Source organism: Equus caballus, chromosome 3 (assembly GCF_041296265.1).
Source record: "Equus caballus isolate H_3958 breed thoroughbred chromosome 3, TB-T2T, whole genome shotgun sequence".
In the NCBI taxonomy this organism is placed as follows: Eukaryota; Metazoa; Chordata; class Mammalia; order Perissodactyla; family Equidae; genus Equus; species Equus caballus.
Window position 1 is genome coordinate 68,708,245 of NC_091686.1, and position 23,414 is coordinate 68,731,658.

Sequence of the window (23,414 nt, forward strand, 5' to 3'; positions counted from 1 at the left end):
GGAGTGGGTGATTTGCTTCTAACCAATAGAATGTGGCAAGGTGAAGAGATTTTTCAGAAATAGTTTAGATTCCTAATCAGTTGACTTTGAGTTAATCAAAAGAGTGAGTATCCACTAAGAAAAACAGAGAGAAAGCTCAAATAAATAAAATCAGGCATGAAAGAGGAGAGATTACAACAGACAGCATAGAAATACAAAGGATTATAAGAGCCTACTATGACAAGCTATATGCCAACAAATTGGAAAACTCAGAAGAAATGGCTAAATTCTTAGAATTATACAATCTTCCAAAACTAAATCAAGAAGAAATAAAGAATTTGAATAGAATGATCACTAGTAGAGAGATTAAAACAGTAATTAAAATCTTCCCAAAAAACAAAAGTCCAGGTCCAGATGGCTTCTGTGGTGAATACTACCAAACATTCAAAGAAGACTTAATACTTATCATTCTCAAACTCTTCCAAAAACTTGAATAGGAAGGGATGCTACCTAACCTATTTTGTAAGGCCAACTTTACCCTGAAACAAAAATCAGACAAAGACAATATAAAGAAAATTACAGGCTAGTATCCCTCATGAGCATAGATCCTCAACAAAATATTAGCAAAGCAAATTCAACAATACATTAAAAATATCATACACCATGATCAAGTGGGATTTATCTCAGGGATACAAGGGTGGTTCAACATTTGCAAGTCAATCAACATGATACACCATGTTAAAAAAATGAAGGATAAAAATCATATGACCATCTCAATAGATGCAGAGAAGGTATTTGACAAGATTCAACATCCATTTATGATAAAAACTCCCAATAAAATGAGTATAAAAGGAAAATACTTCAGCATAATAAAGGCAACATATGACAAACCCACAGATAACATCATACCCAATGTTGAAAAACTGAAAGCTGCTCCTCTAAGAAAGGGAAAAGGACAAGGATGCCAACTCTCATCACTCTTATTCAACATAGCACTTGAAGTCCTACCCAAAGCAATTAGGCAAGAAAAAGAAATAAAAGGCATCTAAATTGGAAAGGAAGAAGTAAAACTGTCAATATCTGTGGATGACATAATTTTATGTATAAAAAACTCTAAAGACTCCACCAAAAAACTATTAGAAATAATCAACAAATACAGTAAAGCAACAAGGTACAAAATCAATATATAAAAATCTGTTGTGTTTCTGTACACTAACAATGAACTAGTAGAAAGAGAAATCAAGAAAACAATCACATTTACAAACTCAACAACAAGAATAAAATACCTAGGAATAAATTTAACCAAGGGAGAAAGACTTATACACTGGAACTATAAGACATTGTTAAAAGAAACTGAATAAGACACAAAGAAATGGAAAGATATTCTGTGCTCATGGATTGGAAGAATTAACATTGTTAAAATGTCCATACTAACTAAAGCATCTACAGATTCAGTGCAATCCCAATCAGAATCCCAGTAACATTCTTCACAGAAATAGAACAAAGAATACTAAAATTCATATGGAACCACAAAAGACTCTGAATAGCCAAAGCAATCCTGAGAAAAAAGAACAAAACTGGAAGCATCATACTCCCTATTTCAAGGTACACTACAAATCTAAAGCAATTAAAACAGTATAGTATTGGCAGAAAAACAGACACACAGATAAATGGAACAGAATTGAGAGCCCAGGAATAAACCCATACATACATGGACAACTAATTGCCAACAAAAGGATCCAAGAACATACAAAAGGGAAAGAAAAGTCTCTTCAATAAATGGTGTTGAGAAAACTGGGCAGCCACAGGCATAAGAATGAAAGTAGACCTTACACCATACACAAATGTGGTTCAAAATGAATTGAAAACTTGAACATAAGACTTGAAAGCATAAAACTCCTAGAAGAAAATGTAGGCAGCATGCTTTTTGACATCGGTCTTAGCAATATCTTTTTTGAGGTGTCTCCTGGGGCAAGGGAAACAAAATAAAAAATAAACAGATGGGAACTATGTCAAACTAAAAAGCTTCTGCGTGGCAAAGGAAACCATCAACAAAACAAAAAGACAGCTTACCAACTGGGAGAAGATATTTGTAAATCATGCATCTGGTAGGGGGTCAAGATCCAAAATATGTAAATAACTCATACAACTCTACAACAACAAAAACCAACATGGTTAAAAAGTGGGCAGAGGATCTGAACAGACATTTTTCTAAGAAGATTGTATACAGATAGCCCACAGACAACATGAAAAGATGTTCAACAACATCAGTTATTAAGGAAATGCAAATCAAAACCACAAGGAAATATCACCTCATGTCCATCAGAATGGCTATTACTGAAAGGATGAGAAATAACAAGTACTGGAGAGGATGTGGAGAAAAGGGAACCCTCATACACTGTTGGTAGGAGTGTAAATTGGTGTAGCCACCATGAAAAACAGTATGGAGATTCCCCAAAAAATTAAGAATAGAACTACCTTATGAGCCAGCTATTCCACTTCTGCATATTTATTTGAAGAAAAAAACCCGTTAATTTGAAAAGATATATGCACCTCTATGTTCATTGCAGTATTATTCACAATAGCCAAGATGTGGAGACAATCGAAGTGCCCGCTGATGGATGAATGGATAAAAAAGACGGCATATATATTTACATACACAACACAATGGAATACTACTCAGCCATAAAAATAGATGAAATCTCACCATTTGTGACAACATGGGTGGATCTTGAGGGTATTATGCTAAGTGAAATAAGTCAGACGGAGAAAGGTGAGTATCAAATGATCTCACTTATATGTGGACCATAAAAAAATGAATAAACAAAACAAAAATCAACACGCAGATACAGAGGACAGATTGGTGGTTACCAGAGAGTAAGGGGGGTGGGGGAGGGGAAATTGGTAAAGGGGGTCAATTTTATGGAGATGGATGGAAACTAGCCTTTTGGTATAGAGCACACTGTATTATGTACAGAAGTTGAATTATAATATTGTACACCTGAAATTTATATAATGTTATAAACCAATATTATCTTAACAAAAAAATAAAACACTTAGAAGGCAGCCTGAAAAAAAAAAAAAGAAGAGTGCGTATCCTGGGTTGGCCTGACCTAATCAAGCAGGCCTTTTAAAAACAAAGCCAAGGCCTTCCGCAAGGGAGAAACTTCAAGCAGCAGAGATTCTTTTTCTCTCGGTTTCTGGCTTTCAAGAAGCAAGCTGCAATGAATTCTACAGACTCCAGGAAATAAATTCTGTCAACAACCTGAAGGAGTTTGGATGCTGATCCTCCCCTAGCAGAGCCTGCTGATGAGGAGGCAGCCTGTCGGACACCCTGGTTTCAGCTTTGTGAAACCCTGAGCAAACGCCCCAGCTAAGGTTCACCCAGAATTCTGACCCACGGAAACAGTGAGTTAATGAATGGATATTGCTTTAAATCTCTACGTTTGCAGAAATTTGTTAGGCAACAACAGAAAACTAACACAATATTCAATAGGGCCTTCTGGAAGGGAAAAGTGAGCAGAGGCCAAGAGTTCAAGATTACCTGACCTTGGATTGGGGAACTCTAGATGATTTTCCTTAAAAGGATGAGAATGTTGAATGTGGCAAAGGGCAGGGGAATATTTCCTGCAGAAAAGAGGTTGTTCCTTTGTGTGTGTGTGATGGTGCTATGGCCCTCATCAATAGAAAAGCCCATCAAAACAATTCCCTCGACAGGTGTAATTTTGCAGAGGGAGCAGAAGGCTCCTCATTCTACCTTGGGAATCCCAGGGAGTGGTAAACATTGAATCACCAGCAGTCCTGGAACCAGTTATCATGGAACCAGTTACATGCTTCATCGCATTTGCAAATTTCATCATCTTTTTTGCATACTTTATAGTCACTCAACAGGATTATACTTACTCAGACGTTCAGAGTACGCAGTTTCTTCGCTTCTTCCATAAGAAATCAAAGCAACAGCATTTTGATGTAGTGCAATACAACAAGCTGAAAGATCTTATTAAGGCTAAAGGATCCCTGAAATGGTGCGCCACTCTATTTGCAAATGCACGTAAAGAAACTCCATGAAAAGAACTAATCTTACATTTTTAAATGTCATTGAGTTTTTCCATTATGTGTTGATGTTGCACCTTAGAAACCTGAAGTTTTTGACTCCCATACTTTTAATTGTATTATTGGAAAATTGTAGGCATCAGTCGGAAAAAATTACTTAAACATTTTGGGAGTGCTGATATTAATCAGGCCACATGGGCAATCACGTAACTATACTTGCATATAAACCTGGGGTAGGTGGAAGATTAAAAAACAAACAAATGAAATCACATGTAAATGGATCCCATATTTCCAACACTTGATCAACATAGACTCAAAGTTGATTTGAATTTGTTTCAATCTCTTTTGTTAATTAAAAAAAAATGCTTGTGAAAAAGAACTGCATATTGGATGGACAGTTTCATGCAGCCAGGCCCTTTTGAGAAGCAAGGGTTGACATAATGGCACAACTGAAATGCATGCACACATGTGCCCTGCTAGGTGGAAACAAATGTATACCAGACCTTCACTAATGGAGGCCTCCTCTAGGAGTAAATGTAGGATGGCAGACATTAAAGAGATGGCATGGGCAAATGGATCAGCCTGCTGATAAAACGAGATTCAAATTGGCAGAGGGCCGAGGAGGACTGCTCCAGGCTGTAAAACGGTGAGTTTTCCTGTGGAGGATAAAAGTAAATAGAATTTGAATCAAGAAAAAAGCACAACCTGTGTTAATGTCTGAGTTTTTCTCAGTTTTAGTAGGTTCTGCATCTTTGCCTTGTAATGGAACAAACATGGCCTATTATTTTAAGATTTGCTTTTCCCACAAAAGATCTCTGCTGAGACTGTCCAGCTCTCCACCTTCTCCAAGAGGCAGTGATAAATGAGACTTGTGACCTGGACAGCATATGTAACTTAACCACCTTTACGTAAGCGCTCAGTTAAGTGAAAGATCTTGATATTAAGCCTTGAAACACACAGAGTATTCAAGAGCGCAGGAGGAAGGCACCGGCAACAGCTGTGCAGGCATTATATGCTCCTACAGAGCAAGATTCTCCTTCTAGAGGTGAGATTTTTCCATTTACAGAATAAACAAGGGATGAACAGCTGCTTTGTTACCAGAGCTCTGTCTGGAGAAATAAGCTCTATCAGATGTGATGAACAGCCTTGCACAGCCCCAGGGGTGGATGCCATTCACACTGTAGTCTGAAGAATGGCTCCCTGGACTTCCATGTTGCACAACTTGCACGGACGTATACGGGAACCCAGGTGAACGCTATGCGGTGTTAAAGCCAAGCTCCCACTTGGTCAGTTGTGAAGCAAAGGTTCATTCTGGTTCAGCATATGGTTCAGTCTGTGACCTGAACAATGCATCAAGTTCTGTCACCAAGGCCCTGGGATTCACTTGGAGATATTGTTTGAAAATGGAATACTTCAGAGCCTTGCCTGAGAGAGGCAGCTGAGAATCATTGAAGGACAGCAGCCAAAGTCACGAAAGGTGGAAATACAGAAAGCAGTTGCTAAGGCAATCTGACTAATTATATCAGACTGTGTCCGTGATCAGTACGATTAGAACAGAGCAGGTACAAGCCAGTGTCTGACAGAGAGCACTTCATTTAATGAACAGAGCATGCCACAGCTAAATTTAAACAGCACAAATATTTGAATTTGTTTGCATTCACGTTTGTCATCATTTGGTCACATACAAACATGGACCATTGACATTTTTATTGCTGAGAAACAATGAGAAAATGGTAGATATTTGCCTTCCAATCGTCAAATTCAAGAATGTACTGTTTCTGTAGTAGCAAAGAATGAGAAACCTTATATCAGTCATTTCCCAGGAAACAAGGAACCAAATTTCCCTAGTGCAACATAAACATTTACAGTGTTCCCAAATGCTTTCTTTTATTTAACCGGGTTAAATTCACAACAGACAGCCTTAAAGAAGCTATTTTATTCGAGAAATGACGTCTATAATTTAGAGTTCGGTTGTAGCAGGTGGGTAGTAATACCTCGGTCGTGGCATCGTGACCCAAACAACCTACAGGAGGGTGTGGTTGTCTGAAAAGAATGCCAGCCTACTTTTCTCTCCATAGCGTTTCTCTGAAAGATGAAATGTGAGCGCCGTCGTTTAAAAAGCATCAATAATTGTATTTATTTGTTAGGATGATGCAATTGAAATAGGATTAAAAGAAATATTAACTTCTGAGGATAATTTATATGTATGCCTTTTCCTTCTCTTCTTAAAATATGAAAATATTTATACATACCTGCCCCCAAATAATAATAAAACAAACTTCCCAGTGGTCACCATGCAGCTTAAGAAATAGAACTTTGCTGACTCCTTCGAAGTCTCCTCCCCCTCACCCATACACCACAGCAGGGTAACCACCACTCTGAGATTTGTGTGTATTATTTCCTTGCTATTGATGGATTTTTGAGTGGTTTTCAGTTTTTTTTTTTTTTTTTTTGCTAATATCTATGCTTTTGTGAATGTTCTTGTACATATCTCCCAGAGTACAGGAACATGAATTTTTCTAAAGCAGCACTTCCCAGTCTTTTTAATAGGATGTTAACGCGTAAAAGCTAACATTCATTCTGTGGTTCACTAGAACAAGAAGATGAGGCTGCTCTGGTCAAAGGCAACTGCCCCTACCCTCTCAGACATTCCAGTGGCTAAGGGAAAGAGTATTTGGCATACCTGTCACCTGAGGCATACTATATAGGAAGCTCTGCTCCAGGGAAATGCTTAGGAGTAGACCAGCCGGGATACAGGATATGCATGTGTTCAAAGTAGTTTTCGAATGCCCCCTTGACTTATGTTCTTAGGCAGCAGTGGATGACATTTTCATCACTTGCCAACACATTGGAGTGCCTGAATTGTAAAATTTTCTTAGTTAGGTGGATGCAAAATGATCTTTTTATTGTGCTTTTCAATTTTTGCATCTCTCTGATTGATAATTTTTCATATATTCAAGGGCCACGTGTTGGTTGTCTAGGGCTGCCATAAAACCTACCACAAATTTGGTGGCTTACAGCAACAGAAATTTATTCTCTTACAGTTCTGGAGGCCAAAAGTTTGAAATCTTGGCATCAGCAGGATTGGTTCCTTCTGGAGGCTGTGAGGGAGAGACTGTCCCCTGCCTCTCCTCTAGCTTCCGGTGGTTGCCGGCAATTCGTGGTGATCTTTGGCTTGTCACTGCATCGCTACCTCCTTCGTCACATCGCCTTCTTTCGTCCCTCTGTGTCTTCAAATGGCCTTCTTATAAGGACACCAGTCACCGGATTTAAGCACACCCTAATCCACTATCACCTCATCTTAACTAATTACATCTGCAAAAATCCTATTTCCAAATCAGATCAGCATTCTACGGTTCTGGGTGGGTAGAAATTCTGGAAAAACACTACTTGACTCAATACAGGACACTTCTACTTTTTCCCTATAAACTGTCCATAACTTTTGCCCATTTTCTCTTTTGTCATGGGTCTTATTCTTTTTAACTTTAGGATGTAATTGTTCATAAAGGATATTAGCTTTTTGTGATCTTAGTTACCAACATTTTCCCAGTTTTCTATTTAATTGCTACAGTGCACCTGGATTTTCAGTCACACTCTAAGGAGTTTCTATTTTCCATTTACATCTCTGATCAATTTGGAATTCATTTTGGTGCATGGTGTGAGGAGTGGATCTACTCCATATGCCTATATAGTTATCTAGTTATTATTTGAAAATCCATCTTTTTTTCTGGTGATTTGAGATGTTCCCTTTAATCTATACTAAGTTTCCACATTCATGTGAGTCAAGTTTTGGATTTTATATTATTTTCCTTTTGTTTGCCTAGTCTTGTGCTAATATCTCATTGTTTTATTTACAGAAGAGTTATATTTTAATAGGTAGGTCCTCAATTTTCTTTTTCTATAATTCTTGCTTATTTTAGGCTATTTTCTGGCTATTCTTGCTTATTTATTCCTCAGAATTAAACCTCAAAATTACCTTGGCTAGCTACAGAAAAAAATGTCATTTTTTAAAAATTAAGATTATTTTACATTTGGAAAGTAACAAAGAATTGGCATCTCAATGATTTTGAATCTTCTGACAAGAATATTTATATCTTTCCATTTTTTCAGATATATTCTGTATATTACAGTGTTTTATAATTTTGCTCCTATAGATTTTGCACATTTCTTGTTAGATTTATGCCTAGGTATTTTATTTTACCTTTTCCTAGTGTAGATGGGGTTTTCTCTTCCATTATGATCTTTTAACTGACAATTTTTGCATATTTGGAGGCTCTTGATTTCATGTTAATTTTGTTTCTTGCCACTTTGTGAATTATTTTATTGTTTGTAGTACTGGTTTATTATCTTCTAGATAAGCAATCATAACATCTGTAAACAAAGGTAATCTTACTTCTTCCCTTCTAGTTATTAGGCCTCAAATTGTTTTCTCTTTTTTAATTACATTAGCTCAAACCTGTATAATGTTAAACAGTAAGAAAGACAATGGGCATTCTTGTATTGTTCTTGACTTTAGTAGGAATGCCTCTCGTGTTTCTCTATTATGTCAAGTGCTGGCTTTTGGGTTGGAGAATATATATAATTTATCATACTAAGAAAGGATTCATCAATTTCCATTTTATCAATGTTTTCTTATACATTGGAGTTAATTTATGTGAAATGCCTTTCTAGTGTATATGGACATGATCACATAAATTTTTCCCTAGGTCTGTTAGTATGATCAATTTTATTAATGGATTTCCTAATGTTGAAATACCCACTCAATCTTGATGTACTATTGGATTCCATTTGCTAATATTTTAACTAAGATTCTAGGGGCTGGCCTCGTGGCGGAGTGGTTAAGTTTGCGCGCTTTGCTTCGGCGGCCCAGGGTTTCGCTGGTTCAGATCCAGGGCGCTGACATGGTACAGCTCATCAAGCCGTGCTGAGGCAGCATCCCACATGCCACAACTAGAAGGATCCATAACTAAAAATACACAACTATGTACCGGGGGGCTTTGGGGAGAAAAAAAGCAAAAAATAAAATAAAATCTTAAAAAAAAAAAAGATTCCACATCTATATTTAGAAATTAGATTGATCTGTGGTTGAGTATGTGTTATATCATTGCTAAACTCACTTCATGAAAAGAATTGGGAAGTTGCACTTCTTTATCAATACTCTGGCATAGTTTAAGTAGCACTAAGGTTATTTGGTCTTTAAGGTTTTACAGAATTCCTCTTTCATACCATTTGTTCTGGTAACTTTTTAGGGGTGGGAAGGCTCTGAGAACTTCTTTTACTTCTACTATGAAAATTGAACTGTTGAACTTTCTACCTCTATTGAATCTAGTTTATAAATTATATCTTCCTAACAAGCTATACTATTTCATCTAGTTTTTAAAAATTAATTTGCATATAGCTATGCAATAGAACCTCAAAATGTTTTTTTAAATCCTTGCATTTTGATGGAGATTGCCCCCTTTTCATACCTTGTTTTGTATATTTATCATTCTCTCTACTGTTCTCAGCTAATAATTTGCTTATCTTGTATTTTTCAAGAATCAACCTTTTGTTCTCTGTTTTCTGACTCAATTAATGTTTACCTTTAGTAATTTCTTGCATTTGTATTATTTTGCTTTACTTATATAGAATATCCAGAAATATTGAAACATTTACTTATATTTACTTATATAGAATATCCAGAAATATTGAAAAATACAAATCTGGTTATATTTTTTTTGTGCAGCTTATCATTATGTTTCTTATAACCAGATTTGTATTTTTCAATATTTCTGGATATTCTTAAGCATTTTCTTTTCAAACATTGCCAGGGAGTTGCTTTCAATCTGGGACCAGATAAACTTAATTTCTCAGCTTGACTTTTGCATTAACACATGAGTAATGCAAATTTGAATCTTAGATTTATATGAGAGAAGTTCTGTGATTTTATTTTTTCCCCAGTTTTATTGAGATATAGTTGACATATAACATTGTGTTAGTCCAACGTGTACAACATCATGATCAATGTGCATATATCCTGAAATGATTACCACAATAAGTTAACATCCATCACCTCACATAGTCACAAGGTTTTTTTCTTTGTGATGAAAACTTTTAAGTTTTGTAACTTTCAATTCTCAGGGGAGACTGTCTTTATTATTACTATTTTTTTGCACCCAGAGTTCCAAAAACAAATAGATTTCCTTTGGTTTCCTGATCTCGTAGGCCAATTTCTCTCAACCAACATTTTCAGAGAAAGCATAGCCTATGTGGTTGTGCAAGCTTTGTGCAGGGGCTTCGGTTCAGTTACCCTCTTTTGGGCAGACCCTAGACCTTCTTTACTCGTCCTCTATGTGCAGCCATTGATTCCTAATGATACATGTTCCTGGAAGTGTAATTTATCCCCAGGCTAGCCTTGTTTTCCACTTTTGCTTACTATGCTGGTTTCAGCTTATGATTCATTTTTTTTTTTTTCTTTTTGGTTGTTTGGTTGGTTTGGTTTTGCTTGATCTTTGGTGATTTTTTTTTTTAATTGAGGTATAACTGACATATTTGGTGACTTTTTTTCTTTTACTTTCTTATGATTTAGAAATTCATTTAATGTTATTTTTGTCATATTTACCCAATATCTTCGTGTTTTACAGTGGGAGGATATTTTAGGACATAGCCATATTGTCGATGTGGCAGTACACATTTCTTAAGTATTTTTAGTCATCACTCTTAATCTAGCCTTGGCTTTCCTCAGAAGATTCACCCTGGATAGTCATCTTGGATTTCTAAGCTTTTCCCTCAGCTGATCTTATCTTTCATGTTCCAGCAAATTTATTATATGACAAAGATCTTTCATTTGTTCATTTCTTCAAAGAGGGGAGAACATCTTTTAGCAATATTTTTCATGATGAATCTTTTATTATGGAGGCAGAAGTAGATGGAAAATTGGTTTGCTACCATCAGTAGCAAGTTACAATATGTTATTTTAACAACTTAAAGAACACAAAATGTTTTCTTATAACTTTCAGTAAAAATATAAATTTGTTTTGTTGCAACTTTTCTTCCTAGTTTAGAACAATCCAATCTCTACCTTATAAATCTGAAAATTAGCATAACTATTTTTACCAATTGTCAGGAAAAATGTGTTACATATCAAATTATGGTGGGAGTTTGTCTGTAAATGACTTCATCTGTGAGCTTTTTCCATCTTCTGCCCTGCAGACCTGCTTCTGTTTATACAATTGAAAGGCCTAGAAGATATCTAAACTTTAGTACAGAAGAATATCTCGCTGTGCGTGATGAAATCGCTCATTCTCTATCTACATATCTATTCTACTTCAATAAGGTGGATAAGACTATAAATTTTGCATTTTTAATAAGCACCCTCGGTGAATCTAATACACAAGGACTAGGGATCATAATCTAAGCAACCCTCTAGTATATTGATTCAGCAAATCATTCCAAAATCCCTTTCTTCTCTTTTATGTGTGTCTGTCACAGTACTTTCAACTTTAGAAGGTGTCAGAAACTAGCAACATATTGAATTTAATTGAATTTTAAATTATAATTTACCTACATGCTGATTACTTCCAGGCCTAGATTAATTTGTTTCATATTCTGGGTCTTTGGAATTTTTTCTGACTTGCACATTTTTATTTTATTATGCTTTTAACATCGAAGTTATAAATTATAATTTTGACATTTGCTAACCTTCTTAGAGATATTTAAATATCATCTTTGATTGTACAATCCTACATTTTATTTTTCCAATTCACTATCGGTCCTCTTTTTCCTTTTCTTTTTCTCTTTCTGCGATCAAACTTTTGAGGTTACAAGAATCCAGCATTTCCCATTGCTTTTCCTTCTAGTCATGCTACTTAGATACATTTTTTGGTTTTCTTTAATTATCCTATGGTTTGTTTTATCTACTTCATCCCATAATATCTCACTTAGAATAACATTATGGATAGAATATCCAAATTTTACATAAAATGCAGTTGATGAGTGTAATTAATAAGATTTAGTTATGTACTTATTTTATAATTAGATTGATTTGCCTTTTGCTTAATACTATTTTATAACTTTAATAGTTTACCTTTTTGTTTGCTGTCTTGAATTCACATCCATAGTTTATCTAGGGTTAAATTGAAAGAAACATAATTTGATTTTCAGAAAAATTTGATTTTTTCTGTAAAGTGAATAATTTATTGTAAGTGTAGTATAGAATATACATTGAATAAGTATTTCGAACTAAGTTATATTTAGCCACTGTAGGACAATAGTAAAATATCTTACACAATCTTGGAGTTTGTTCTCTAAAAGGGAATGGATTAACAGCACATGGAGTCATTCATATCTCATGCTTTTATTGTTCAAAATTAAGTCTAGGGTCCATGATTTGCTAGAAGAACTCAGCAGACACTGAGAAAATCAGTGGCCTGAGCTATTAAATTCAGTGGCTTAAGATGTCATCCTACTGTAGGAGGGACGAGACCCACACAAAAAACTAAACATGAACAAGATGAACCGAGGACTGCTTTCTTTGTTAAAGACTTCTAGCAAATTTACCTCATAGTGGAAAGGAAAAATACAACTCCCCAGGGGCTTTCTTGAGCCTGTCTTCTGCTCCCCAGTGGCCACAACCAGGTATCTTGGAGATTTCACTACAGTGCTTAGGCATCTGGGGCAAGAGCTCACCCTCTGAGAAACATGGCAATGTGTGCTGGGAACCATAAGAGATGAGAGAAAAATAGCTTCAGACCAACCTTACCATAACCGCAGCCACAGAGTTTAATTGGGAAGGAAAAAACTGTGATCCCCTGGACTTTAAGCCTTGCTTTTTTTGTTAACTCAAAATTTCGTTTCACTATATTTAATAAATCTACAGTTCAACAGGCTTTTGTACCGGAAATGATCATGCTCATAGCTTGTGTGGGTTTTTCATAAAACCATACAACAAATATTTAGTTTTTCACTTGGATCTAGACAATTAAATGTAGGGTATTAGCTATAGGAATTATTTAAAATACATACAAATATATGCAACCCAGGAATGACAAATTCCAAACCATCCAAAATTGGTTCTGCTTTTCTGATCAACCTAAAATTTTTAGTATTAGAACATATATTTGACACATATCTCCAGTCATCAGCTGTCATGTATTTGGTGCACTTTTCTCCACCAGGGATCATTAAATTCCTGAGTAATTTTAACAGTAGCAAATGTATTATTGAAGCCTTTTGTGGAGGAGGTGGTCTTTGCATCTTAAGTCTTCAGGATTTCTGTGCAGTTCTGTTTTGAATTTGTTCAGTGGAACTCATTGGTCCTATTTCCTGCATCTCTCACTGAAGAGCATTTACCAGGATATCATTGTGGATATGTCATAACCAGTTTACTGCAACCGAAAACTGTATTTTTCAAAAGAGAAAAAAAAGCATGTTTTTCAGGAATATGACCAGGAATGAGAGCTCAAGTTTGAATATTAAACCTTTGAGTTGAATAGTTTGCTCATCTTTTATACTTCTTATGCATTAAAGTGAAATATTTGCTTATTTATACTTTTAGTCCTATTTTGAAATTCAGAAAGTAAAGTATTTTAATGATGAAGTGTTTTTTCACACCTATATTTTTCCTTCTTAGAAAAAGGACCCCATAGAAAGCAACCGTGTATCATGACCAGCAGCAGCAGAGTAAGAAAAATAAGAACTTAAAACTTTTCCAAAAATGTAACATTTTTATGTGGAATAAAATGCTAGAAATGAGGTTGGTGGAGCCTTGGTTCTTCCTGATGTTCTGTCCCTTCAAATCTACCTACAGTTTTTGGAGTGTCTGAAGCACTCTCTGCTTGTCCTCATTAGAGCTTTTTTGGGCATAACAGAAGTGAGACAAAGGGGGCTTAATTTGGAATTTGGCTTCCAGGTATCTTTTCCTCATGTACAGAGATACACGGAGTCAAATTCATTAGGAAAATCAGGCAACCTGCAAAAAGAAGAGTTTCTAATATCTCGGCTTCTGCTCCAGAATGGCATATATGGAGAACTGAACACAATTTGCTGTTAAATAAAGTATCAATTTTTTTGATAATGGATTGACAGAAATAATAACAATATAATAAGAGTAAGAACAGCCAATATTTGTTTAGCGCTTCTCATGATATGCCATATCTTTTACGTGTATTAGCTTATTTACTTATTTTACCCGCAATAACCCACTAAGTTAGGTGCTATAACTATCCATATTTAAGGAAGGTTAAACTATAAGATTTATCTATTTTACTATAAAATTTGCCTCTTAGCGGCTAGCAGTTTGAGTGATGATCCAGTGTTCAAGTAGTTATTCCAAGTATACATGCATAGACAGACTAAATAACATCTAGTGTACTACTGAAAAATAGAACTCTGATGTCTTTCTTTTCAATAAAGAAATTTCCCCTCATTCTCAGACAGAGGTTGTAAACACAAGAAGTGTAAGTCACAACCAACTTAGGAAAAGCAGATAAAATCATATTTGTCATAGATTTCAGAAAGGTCAAACAAACAAGCTTCAGTTCAAATTCTCTCTGTCTGTCTGACTCTCTCTGTATCTCTCTCTCACTCTCAATCTCTCTCTCTCTCTCAGATATACAGATGTATATCCCTGAAGACATTACTTAATGTGTCAACGCCTCAATTTCCACATTCACAAAAGCAAGTGTGATAATATACTTCATAATGTGCTTTAGGAATTAAATTTGATAACACAAGTAAAATATTAACCGAGTGCCTCTTACTTAATACATCATTTTCCCTTTCCTTCATTCAATTTCCTGATGATAAAGCGTTTAGAAATCCCATGCTCTGTGGATATCAATCTTTAAAAAAGTGAAATGGGCCCCAAATGGCAATTTTTGTATAATTCACTCATTACCAAGAAAGAGAAGCAGTTTCATAATAGATACAGTAGGTTACAAAAGAACTATGAAAAGTTTAATAATATTTCAATATATATAAAGCAAGTGAGATATATATATATATAAACTATTTGACAATGAGATGATACTATATAAAATTATATTGAAATAGTTAAGCACTGAATTATGTGTGGCAATAAGAGGGCAAGATGGTATACAAGGTGCTAATTGTTCTGCAGGGATTACAGAGAAACTTAAGAAACTAAAGACTATTGAGGCCTGGCACTTTTAGGGAAAGCCTTGAGCAGGCCCTGGAAGGACAAGTGGTCTATGTATACACGGGGAAGAGAACGAAGCGAATTCTAGACAATGGAAGCACTTGAATCAAGGTACAAAAATAGGAATAGCTCATGTGTGTGCATGGGAGCGTGTGTGTGTTTGTATGTGTGTGTGTGATGTGCATGCATGAGAACCAGGACTGTCCACATGTCTTGATCACAAAGTTCTTTTTAGCCAGCAGTGAGAAGTAGGGTTGGATGGGCTAACTGAGGCAGGATTACGCTATTCCTGAACTCCAAGCACAAAAGCAGTATTTCCTCACTGGCTTGGCATGAAGGGTCTCAACAATTTCACTTAATAATGTTGATGTTGGCCACATATCCCCTATTTGTGAGTATGAATAATGCGCCAATTTTTTCTCATTTATATATTTTTCCTAGATTATCAGTATATTTTCCTAGCAATGATTTTTTTTCTATTGAAGGTAAAGTATATTCATGCATTCATCCACCTAATCAGGTACCAAGCTCAGATAATATAAAGAAATTGAATTAAACTTAAAATATTTATCAAGTGCCTACTACGCATCACACTCTGAGCTAAGTACTGAGGAGTTAGCAGTGACTAAGAAATACAGCTTGTGCCCACTCAGAGCTTATAGTCTAACAGAAAACACAGGCATTAATTTCAAAACAAGGGAGGGAGTGTTGAGAGAACAGACGCTAGAGTGCTATAACCTGGTCTAGAGAGCCAGTGGAAATTCCCAGAAGAATGAAAGGCGCGCTTTCTCATAATGGATGTATACCATGGTTGAACACATCCTCCCCGTTGCCTCTTCATTCACTTGTGGGAGGTTAGGTAGTTAAAGGGATGGTGAGTCTTTCTTCATAAAAGTCTCCTTGTGTCTTTATACCTGCTAAGTGCTTTTGAGAAGAGGTAAACGCGGCAAGAAAACCAAACAGCTCTTAAGGGGTTGCTGGGAAATAAGGTAAACACATATAAGAAAGGCATTAGTGAGCTGGAATTTTCTTTTATTTCAGATTCAGAAATCATCTAAACTGAGCTCAATCATCACTGAAGGTGATGGTTGTTTCTAGATGCCCCAGTGGGTCTTGTGTGTTACTATGTTAAAACTCCTAAAGGATAGTCCTGTGGACTTTGTGGGTAAGGCAGCTTGGTGGCAATGGCCGCTGACTCACATGTTTATAGGGTTAGGAGGTTAATAGGTTTCTGGAGCATCCCTGGTCCAGAGGGTATGGCTAGTGCAGAGACTCTGAATCTCAACCTGCGTGACGGAGAGTTTCAGCAGGACTGGCTTTTGGCAGGTGCTGTCATATGCTTCTTCAGAGGTTGAAGTAGGTACCACACTCAAGCCTTCATACAGAATTCAGATACATAGAGGTTCCAAAATGTTGCCATAAAAAATACCACTCTTTTGCCCCCTGTTAACAAGTATTTCTTGAAAAAAGGGAGAGAGAGGGGGCTTTTCCTTGGTTTTGCAAAGTTGGGAAACACCGGATAATCAGGATTTTTGCTCTCTGTGACATGTCAGTGTGTGTTGTAACCCTTATACCGGGTTACGCTGTGCAACATTTCCCGAAAGTAGTTCATTATGGGCCCTAGCAACAACGTGATACACCAGTGCTCACGCCCGGTTTAGGAGAGTCCACAATAAACCCAAGTGACCTGATCTTGATTAAGGTGACATTTTTATACCTTGACATTTATGAGATCCAGTCAGTCTTCATGTTGTGCTCCTGACGCAGTGCCTTTGGCCTACTGCTGAAGCCAGCCCTGGCTTGTCAAAGGAACTGACTGAAGCCAGATCGAGTGTTTTTTGTCAAAGGATGCCACACACAAACTTTCAGAAACTTGACTCTCAGGAAGTCCTTAAAGACTACATCCAAAACAAATTAAATGCCACACGCTCTAGCTTCAGTCCTGTATTTCTTATTCTGACTTCAGTGGAAATTCAAAGCAGCTGATAAGTATTATATAATCATTTTCAAATATTTGTTTACTGTTAGCAAATCACCCCTTAGTTGTATCATTTTAAATGATGAATTATCCTAGTTCTTTTTAAATCTGTCACATTAAAACAAAAACTTGTTTCATTTCTGGCAAATAATCCCACCCATGTCTGTGTGGTGGTATGAATCCTGTTAAGAATCCAGTTGTTCAGAGATGTGTCCAGAAACTTTCTATAAATCACTTTGGAAGAAATTTGCATATTCCAGCAACACTTCCTCAGCCGTAAATTTCAATCATTTTGTAGAATGACCACTGATTTTTGTGACTGACATTGTTTTTACTCCTGAATTAAGGTTGCCAGACAAAATAAAGGATGCTCAGTTAAATTTGAATTTCAGATAAACAACAATTTTTTAGTATAAGCATGTCTCATATATGAAAAAATTATTTTTATCTGAAACTCAAATTTGACTGGGAATCCTGTAATTTTATTTGCTAAATCTGGCAACCCTCACAAGATAATGTGAAGAGCACTCGTGTATAGCAGCCACCACTCCTATGTTTTCAGTTTAAAATGAATCACACACCTCTCTCCTTCCTATATTGGAAGCAGAAAATATCCCAAAATACTTGAATAATTCCTCTTTTGGGCTCTAATGTTGATAATTTATTACTGATATCAAGATTTGAAAGAGTTTCTTACCCACCACAGTGGAAAGCTTAGGAATTGTAAACGCCACCATGACCGTGCAATCTTAAGCAGGTTTCTTAACTTCTTGACTGTTCGATTCTTCAGCTGTTACTGCGGATAATAGCTACCTCATAAGCCTGTGGCAAGGATGAGAATAATGTATTTTTGTAATGGGCCTGAATTTTGTAATGGACCTGGGGCTTCCTTCTGCAACATCCCACAAATATTGGTGCGGTGACGATATGCGCCAGGTATTGTCCTCCGTACCAAGGAGATAATGCTGAACTAGACAAAGCCTCTTCAGATGAAAAACAAGGAAAGAAATGAAGAAGCAAGGGAAGTTTAGATAATAGTAAGAGCTAGGCAATAGTTAATCAGGGAGACATGAAGGACCATTAGAAGTGGGTATGCTGCTGGAGTGGAGGGTGAGGGAGGGTTGCCTGAGGTGGTAACATTTAGACTGAGATTGGAGTGAAAGAAGGAGCTGGCCATGAGGACACCTGTGGGCGGGGCATTTAAGGCAGAAGGAGTCATAAGTGCAAAGGCAAAGAGATATTGGCTTGCTGGAAGAGGTGGCAAGCGTGGGAAGAAACGAACAGAGCTGGAGCATGAATGAGGGGCATCCTTTTTTCTAATTTCTAAAACAGTGTTTCTCAAACTGTCTGTGGTGAAGGACAATTCTTTTTATTCCTGATCCTTTTATAAAATACAATAAAAATTACTATAAAAATGAAATGAAGAAAATCACATACAAAATACAAGTCCATATTTCTTAATTAGATTCAGCAGCATAAAATCATATTTCAATACGCAGTATCAGAGCAAACATAACAGGAAAAAAAAGAATTACAAAAACTGTTACACATTCATTGGGAGTGTGTATATAGGCAAATAATATGCCCTGTTCAATCTGATATGCCTACCAATTACACCTGTGAATGCTGTGGCAATTTCAAAATGCTGTGCAACTTTCTAACTCTTGCTTTTGCAGATGGACATTGGTGCATGGGCCACTCTTTGCATAGCTAGAGGGACTGTTCTAGAAGGGAAAGGCAGAGGTTATAATGACCATGATAAGAAGTCAAGATTTAATTTGAAGTGTTAGCCAGCTAGTAAATTAACAACAATATGAAGAATGATAATAATAACAAAGATTTGTTTTTCCAGTCAGCTGTGAAGGAAATGGGATTCTCTTTATCCTAAACTTCCCAGAAGCTTAGGTCTAGGCAGGGGGAGTTCATTATGGAAGACTATGTCCACAATGGCAAAATGTCCACATTCTTCCAAGGTTCCCCCCATTTCCATAGCACCGGCTGGTTCTTCCTTTCAGTGGGGTCCTGGAAAGAGATCTGGCTCTGACTAGTAGCAAGGCTTGGGTAAGTTTCTTCACATTTTTGGGTCTTAGTTTTCTCATTTGTGAAAAATAGGATGGAGGAACACTAGCTAATATCTAAGGGACTTCTGAATTCTAAACTTTTATAAATCTGTGATTCCAATCGTGTCTTTTTTTAGTAGAAGAATAAACTTTCCAGAAAAGAAAAGAAGTTGCTAAATTAAAAGCAAATTAATAGAAATAATTTCAATCAAATTATTTTAAGTTGAATCAAGGTAGTTTTAATCAAAATAATTTTAGTTTAGTGGGATGAAACTGCTAGCAAATATTTGAATAGCTAAAGTTTCTAATAATTTTCCTATCTGGTCTCACTGGGTTTGCTATATTATGAGGAAAGGATTTCCGGCACACTCTGGGCAGACTGTCTATAGATTCAGAAATTAGTGTTCATTCACCTTCTAACTCTTTTATTCTTATTCCAGTACCCTTAGTCATGCGTCAAACTTCAGTTTTATGAATTTCTACATGGGTGCTCTGTGGTAATTTTGGGAGGGGCCAAAAAATGCTGTGCGTCCCCTTCTAGACCATTTTAAATGCAAATTCTGAAGTGATGCAAAGAAAGACATTCTGGAAATTGTCCATTCATCAATTAAATGCTTATTGAACACTCTATAATACATGGGAATAATATAAAAATAAATGGTACCTAACCATGCCTGTAAGAAGATTGTGATTTGTTTGGAGAGAAACACTCAAAGTAGGTGAATTTAATGGGTAAAATTCTCTGAGAAAAATACCAAATGCTCTGAGACCCCAGGGGCTGGAATGGCTACGTGCCTGAGAGAGTTAGGACAAGAGTTTCTGGGGACGCCAGAATGGGGTCTTGAAGAATGACTGGAAAGGCTATGTCAGCCCAGAGGAGCAGCTTGTGCACAGGTACAGCAGGTGAAAGGGGCAGGGCAGAAGGCAGGTACTTCTGTGAGCCATTTGCAGGCAATAGGCCTGTGCTGCTGGCCTTGCATTTTGAAGGTTCTCTATCATGTTAGCAAGTTTGGAAATTATTTTATAATAAATGGAAATATGCTGCAGAGGATTTCAGTAGGGAAATAAGAAGAGCTGTCGAGAGCCAATGGTGTCAGGCATCTTACCAATATTACCTCATTTCATCTTAATCAATCTTCCACGTAGTTTTGATTTTCCTAGCTTACAAATGAAGAAACTGAGACTCGGCGAGGTTCCTTAACTTCCCCAAAGCAGCAGAGCTGGCATTTGACTCTAATTGTTTGCCTTCAAAGTTCCAAAGGCCAGACATTTTACACATCAGCATCAGCCTCCAGAAGGGGCTGCCATGTCCCTGGTGGGAAAAGTTCTCATCTGTCTTTGCTCTCAGGCCACCCAACTTCTAATGCTCCCTTCAAAAGGTTATCCCCCGGGGCATTTTCTGTGCAAGGGGATGGGAATTTACCTAACTTCTGAATGCTGTGCCCCTCCTTATCAACAATGGCCTCACGGGGCTGCCTTCAGCCTTTTCATCCCATTCCAGCAGGTCTGGCAGAGCAGTTCACAGGCTACATGGACAAACTTAATTAAATTCAAGTGAGTGTTGTTACGAAGACCTGACAGGCGCAGTTGTGTGCGGCTGAATAATTGAGTTGTGCGGGGTTTTCTTTTCCTTTGCCTTCTTGGTGGTAGGCTTTTTTGGGGGGTTTTGTTTTGTTTTCTTTAGGTTTCTAAAGATGACCCTGACACTTTTCATAAAGCTGTTTTCTAGTAGGAACGCCCTCCATCAAAGAGACGCAGCGTGGTTGCCAGGCTACCGTGAGAAAAGAGAACTCCAAAGTGACAATGCCGACCTTTTCTTGGAGTATCCAGGGTCTACACTTGCTCAGTACAAAAGTACCTCCCATAGACCTCACAGCTAGAACTCCACAGTGTCACTACCTGAACCCCAGACTAGCAGACGGCAAGGCACAGCCTCGCCTGGACTAAACTCATGGCTGGGATTGAAAAACAAACCATATCAAATCGATAGTGTGGAAAAGAAAAGGTCACTCAGAAATCCATTTTAAAAGATCACTTTTGATAAGCACAGAACAAACCAGTTAAGGAGTATTTTTTCTGATGCAGCCCCTGCCACAGGGAAAGAATGGCGGCTGGTTGGTAGAAGGAAGGCCGCAAAGGTTTTGCTACTGGTCTGCTTACGTGTTCGGGGTGGATCACTTGCAGTCTGTGCCTGGATTGTAAGCTTTCCATACCTCACTCAGATTTTGGCTTTCAGGGTTTTTTTAGATGATCTTTTTTTCTTCTGTCTGTTGAAATATCACAAAGCTTACAACTCAGGGGGTCCTCACTTCCTGCTTCCCATTGAAGGTCAGTTATCATCCAATCTTTGTATTAATTTCTAGTGTGAAATACAAAACAGATATAAATGACAGAAGGAATAAGTTATAAATTTCTGTTGTTCTTGGCATGTGAATCACTATTTCAAAAAATAGGGGCTTGTTGAAATTTTTAGTTTTTTCATAAGCACATAGGTTTTTAGAGAGGGCTTCTGGCTTGAAAATACTTGAATATATTTCACTACCGTAGGCTCTACTATGGACCAAAGTCATTTAAGTGTTTATAACTTGTGTGTACAATATATTGTTTTCTTTTAAAATATTTTGATCTTATAGCTTCTTCCACCCTGATGAGTTATACGGAACTCTGCAGCTCATAACATGCTATCTTTTGCATAGATTATTTTATATTATTTTACCTTCTCCAATTCCTTTGATATAGATTGGGGTAGATATTGTTATCCACATTCCATACATGATGAAATGGAGATTGACTGGCCAAAGCCACACGCTATCTTGGCCAAAACTAGATTGTTACTCAAAAGCTTTCTGATCCTTGTGCTAGAGAGGGTAGGGGAGAGATTCTGACTCTCAGTGACTCAGGTCCTTCTCCTGCATTTTTTTTTTTAATGGTTTTAGAAAGATCCCTTCTCTCCTCTTGATCTCTGAAGAACCTTGGGTTTTCTAGACAACCCTCTAAAGTAATACAATGCTTTGATCATCTTTGGCCAGGGATGAATTCTTCCACAGGTCTCTATGGGTTTTCCTCTTCAATCAGAGAATATTCTATAAAGTTTCAACTACTAATTTTTAAAAGTATCAAAAAGTGGTTAATTGGTTCATTTGCAGTTCAGTCAGAGGCGTTGTGGTGAAAATCCTCTGAAATTTTTAGATGAAATAAAGCAGCTAATATTAGTTTAACAAAATATTTAATGCACGCCTACAATATGACATTGTTCTAAAAGCTGGAGCTACAGCAGTAAATAAAGAAAGCGCCTGCCCTCGTAGGTTGGTGGAGTCAATTCCAAACAAACAAACAGAGGAGGTCAGGGCTCCAAGAGTGACACAGCGATGGTCCTTGGTAGATGTTGGCACACTCTTCGAAATGTCTACAAGTGATTCTGATGTGCTACCATTTGTATTTGGAATGGGACACAAGGCTTTCCCTTTCACTCTAAGGGACTTTGTTTTGTTTAAAATAGTCTATAGAGTTTCGGGACATAAATATAAACATTTCCTTTATAAATATCAATCAAAAGACATTGTATTGAGAAATTCATAGAATCTATGAAGTTTGGACGTAAAAACCAGCAGGCGTTCTTCTGGAAAAATTTTAACTGAGATGTTCTGTGGAAGATATCAATATTTGAAACAGGGAATTTAATCAAGGGAATTGGTTAAATACATTAGGGAGAAGTGCAGAAGTCGTTCTCAGAGGTCAGTGAGGCAGAGATTAGCAACAAGTTGTTGGAATGCCTGGCTGGAGGGGAAAAGGAGGAGGTCCAGAAGAGCCCGGGCCACACAGCAGAAGCTAGTGGGAGCTAGAGGCCTGAGTGGAGATGCTGCCTGAGGCAAAAAGAGAGGGGAAATCTGCTTTCTCCCCTCCTCCCATCCTCCAATACCCTACTAGTGATTTTCACCAGTCAAACCCAAGGAAACCAGTTGACACGGGAGTTTGAGGAACAAAGGCTGCAGGAATCAGACCCCTTAGGATGTAGAGGACAGCAGATAAAGAGATGAATTTGATGCACATTGACTCAGAGCCAGCGCATTTACAGACTTTTCTTTGTTCAGAGTGGGCTCTGGAACCAAACTATTTGGGCTTAAATCTTGTCTTTGCTACTTGTTCTCTGTGTGCCTGGGCAAGTTATTTAATCTCTCAAAGTCTTACCTTCCTCATCTGTAAAACA